This window comes from Papaver somniferum, unplaced genomic scaffold (genome assembly GCF_003573695.1).
Source record: "Papaver somniferum cultivar HN1 unplaced genomic scaffold, ASM357369v1 unplaced-scaffold_22, whole genome shotgun sequence".
In the NCBI taxonomy this organism is placed as follows: Eukaryota; Viridiplantae; Streptophyta; class Magnoliopsida; order Ranunculales; family Papaveraceae; genus Papaver; species Papaver somniferum.
In genome coordinates, this window is record NW_020632152.1 from 856678 (window position 1) to 861399 (window position 4722).

General features: G+C 35.3%; 1 long non-coding RNA gene across 18 annotated transcripts; it reads right to left on the bottom strand.

The window, feature by feature from the left end:
• Positions 1-508: 508 nt before the first annotated feature.
• Positions 509-4512, bottom strand: LOC113340504. 18 transcript variants are annotated; one of them, XR_003355534.1, is made up of 12 exons: positions 4202-4505; positions 4058-4123; positions 3782-3879; positions 3652-3704; positions 3483-3567; positions 3189-3238; positions 2992-3097; positions 2801-2883; positions 2393-2460; positions 2143-2245; positions 1525-1599; positions 509-1071 (listed from the first exon to the last, which is right to left on the bottom strand). It is a non-coding gene; the product is annotated as an uncharacterized LOC113340504 (long non-coding RNA). The 18 variants fall into 18 exon arrangements; XR_003355529.1 differs by adding an exon at positions 1727-1819 and having other exon boundaries at positions 3652-3879; XR_003355540.1 differs by lacking the exon at positions 3782-3879 and having other exon boundaries at positions 4390-4505.
• Positions 4513-4722: the final 210 nt, after the last annotated feature.

Here is a 4722-nt window from a genome sequence, read left to right on the forward strand (position 1 = left end):
AACCCGGCTGCCAAGCCGTGCAAACCAAGGCCAAAGTCGCCACACGCGCCATTGGCACATGCCAAGCAACGCTTCCAACCTGGCATGCCAAGCCGTACAAACCAAGGCCAAAGCCCCCACACGCACCATTGGAACATGCCAAGCAACGCTTGCAACCTGGCATGCCAAGCTGTGCAAACCAAGGCCAAAGTCGTCGCACGCGCCATTGGCACATTCCAAGCAACGCTTGCAACCTGGCATGCCAAGCCGTGCAAACCAAGGCCAAGGCATGACACACATGCCATTGGCACATGCCATGCAACCCTTCACTAGTGGAAAATGGAATTTAAACCACTGCTAAGACAAGAGGTAATATCGTTCAAAACGACTGTGTCCATCAGCTCTAATTTAGAAGTGGTTTTTTCCAAAATGATTGTACCTCACAAACGTTGAATTCTTTAAAAAAAATAACTGCTTTTCACAGTGTAACTATTAACTCTGATAGACACAGTAGTTTATTTTGATTATATATTATAAAAAAATAGGATTTGATTCAGCTGAATCTAAACCTGATTCAGCTGAAGCTTAACCTGAATCAGTTATATTGGATTAAAAATGAGTCCGGAACTGAATTTTACAAGATTCAATTGATAACGACTTTAAACTAAATTTGTATGAAAATGACTTCTCAATTACAACTTTTACAATCTTCCAAATCTGAAAATTTCAACATTAAGGAAAAATAAGTTCAACCTGTAGATATTCCTCCTACAAACTTAATAAACCAACTACAGAATCTTCCATACAAGTTAGCAGCTTATTACCAATTAACAAGACATCACTGCCTGACAAACTAGCCCAATTCATGTCTATCATTCTATCCTTAAGCTACAAATAAAACCCAAGACTATTTCAACTAACAGCCGCAAAATGAAAAAGAGACGAGAAAAAGAACTCAAACAAGCACATGAAGAATAGAACTGCAATACCTGGATACTTGTTAAATAAGGTGTTTCCGAATGATAATAAGTTTCTATTTCACAACATATCAGTAGTTTGATCATTTAGAAATATCTGCACCAATGAGTTCACCTACAAAGAAGAGAACTTATATTAGTAATCGATCAAAAAGAAGATTAAAAATCCACATTCACAAAAAAAAAAAAAGAATCTTTATCAAGAAATTTATTGCCATGCATTTAAATTGACAATAAGATGAACTCCGCAGAACATAACTCTAGAGAGCGTATTTGACTAACATAAATTTATGTTAATAAACAGCGAGCAACATGGCTCGACACTATGAACTAGCTCAGAAGAATACTCAACATAGCATCATGAAGAGTGAGAGACATATAGGCTGTACTCGATGCCAAGGGGTACTAAAGATAATATGATTCGACATTATTTCAAATATCCAATAGTCCAGTATATGCCATCACTTTGAAATCATGAACTGGGGAATACTTTTTCCATTCTCAAACTCATGAAGACAAAAATTAAGATATACATTTAGTACTAGATATATTTTGGGGAGAAATTTACCTTACTTGAGCCAGCTATTAGATTAGGAATTTTTGACAACCTTAAGATATATTGGTAAAACTTGTTTTCTGTAACCTGAAAATCAATAAAGAAACCTCAGTAATTTATCTTACTAAGTACTGGGGTTTAAACTATAAAGCAATCAATTACTGGTCTTTATAAACCATTAGAAGGACATGCAAAAAAAAGGATTCACATAAACCTATTTTGATCCATTTAAATATGGGTACTACTGTCAACTACAAAGTCTTTCAGCAAATTCACACGTCGAGCACCTCCAAATAGAACATGCTTCCTGCAAGGTCAAATAGGCTTAGCGAAGGATAAATATTCAGAAGTAAACCAATCCTAGGATTTTTTAGTTAGGTAAACCATCCTAAGATGTTGTGATAAGGCTTCGTAAGAAAGGAAACTAAGGTTAAACATGCTGTCAAGAAAGACTATTTCAGTAAAATTTTGAAGTCCACTAACCCTGCCCCATTGAATTGTTTATTTTGGTCACTAGCATTCCCACATAAAACGGAACTTATCATAACCATACATACTTTATAAGAAGAAGCAAATCTACCCGGTACCTAAACATAACAGAAAAGTAATTCACTATGTGGAGCTGGTTACCAATCAAACAGGGTGCATGAGATGATACAAAGAAAACCACAGGAGATGGTTTGTGCTGCTATTGATCTGCTTCCTTAGAAGAATTTCACATATTCCTAGCCCCCTGTAAAACATTATCAACAGAATTTAATGCTTAGAAGGCTGAGACCATCAAATCCCGAAGTTAGAATAATACTGGCATCTAAATTACAAGAATGAGAAGTTAGCTTATCAAAAGTCATTAATTAAACTTGCAAACATAGTTTATTACTGGAATATTAGTTTTGGGTCAGAGAGACTTCAGGATTTGGAGAAACTTTGGCGAGTGCACCAACTATCCTGCATACAAAAGAAGAAAAAGGATGATGCTTAATTCTAGCTTGTACTGTTAATCAGCAACAAAATAGAAATTATAACATGCTACTCATATAGAATTGGTACAGGGCATAATGAAAAATAGGGTTCATGGTATGATACATAGATCGTCACAGATAATGGTTGGTGATGCTCTTCATTTGCTTCCTTAGAAGCATTTTGCATATTTCTAGCCCCTTGTAAAAAATTATCAAGAGAATGTAATGCTTACAAGGCTGAGACCATCAAATCCTAGAGTAACAATAATAGTGGCATCTAAATTACATGAATGAGCAGTTAGCTTATCAAAAATCACTGAACTTACACACTTAGTCTATTACTGATATATTACTTTTCGGTTAAAGAGACTTTAGGCTTTGGAGAAACTTTGGCGGATGCACCAAGTATCTTGCATACAAAAGAAGCAAAATATTACAAACTTAATTGCTTAATTAAAATTATTAGGTCCTCAAAACAGGAGAGGTGGTGACAAGATATGAGAATCATACACCGTACCTGCATGTCATAAGCATATCCATAGGATCGGCATCCTCACAGAAAATACGTGGGATGAAACCATAGTTGTAAAACTACATGGCTATAAATAAAGTATACTGTCAATCTGCACAAGATTTCAATCTTCCAAATGATTTGTATATCACAGCAAAACTCAAGTAGATAAGCTCACTTAAGACAAAAATACATTGATTTACCTTGATAAGCCCAGATTTTTTGGAGTGCGTATAAGATTGATTCTCTTAATCTACAAACAAGTAAGATTATTCAATTAGCTGTCATACAGTTTACCACAGTAAGCAACACCAATATACTACAGTTACTTCTTGTAACTGCAAGTGCAACATACTTGCTTCAGAGCTAGGACACAGTAATTTAAACAACTTCAGATAGTTACATCAATTGTAACGCACCATTATCCGAAACACCAAATTTCTACATAAATCACCAAAGAAGTCTATACGAACATGGCCAACAGAGTCTACACTCACCCTGCAACTTTCGTTAGTGCAGAATTACATGCCACCTTCAGCTCTGAACTTAGTCCAAGATCACACATTACTACCTCTGCATGTGCTGAAACATCCAAAACAGTTTCATGTTAGGGGATACCTCGCAAGCACCAAACCAAATGCAAAACAAAATAGAAGTTAATTAGACCTTAAATTCAATGATGCAAGAAACAGATGTCCTCCACAGGTGGTTCTCGTTGCCTAGAAGAGCAATCCAAAAGTCAGCAGGCTGATAAAAATCCAGCAACACAAACTGATGTAGTGAGAAGAACAAGCACCTAACAAGAAACACCACCACGACAACAACAACATACAAATAAAATTTCCGGAAAACCCCATTCAAGCACAACTTTTATCCATTCAAGAAAACCTAGAACTGAAAAAGAGGAGAAAAAAATGAAAACCGATACCAAAATTGAATGTCTACTAACTACATACACAATTAAAATCAATAAAAATGCCCAAATCTACGAATTTGAAATCCAAATAAGAAAAACATGTTAAAATTAAAAACCCTAATTTGAGAAATTGAAATCAGAGGAAGTTTTTGTAACCTTAGAAGTTATTTCAAGTTGTTTAATTAAGCCGTTAATTCAAAACCCTTTTCATCACCAACCAAACTGAAAAAACATCAACTTATCAGCATCAGAAACCCTAAAACCCAAATCTGAGAATCAAAAAAAGAAATTCAATAATACCCATATGTAATTCTTTCCCAAAAATCTCTTTAAGAACCTTAGAAACCTTAGATTTCTTCATACTGATTCGGTTAAGAGAAATAGGTTGAGAGAAATCTCAAAACTATAGGTCTAAGAATTTTATTTGTGATGGATCTCTTTGAAGAAGAAGAAAAGGAGCACCTAATACTGATTCACAAGCGACTTACTGTTGTGATTAAGAAAAAATCGACAAAAGATAGAGAGTGATTAAGTTGTGAGAGATAGGTGGTGAGAGATAAGTGAAGGAAGCAGAAGAAGTGCAGACCGAGATAGAGATAACTCAAAGAGGTAAAAAGAGAGGATTATAGAAGTTGCTTTCTCTTGCAGACGTTTTTCAAGTCCGATAGAAGCTATTAGGGAGCTATGTATTTTTACGGAAATACCCTCTAAGAAAACAAATGTTTCAGAGGAAAGTTTTAGTAAAACTACTGTGGCTCACAACACCATTGGTTACATCCAGTAACAGTGGTTTTTATGAATCCCATGAAGTGGTTAAAAAT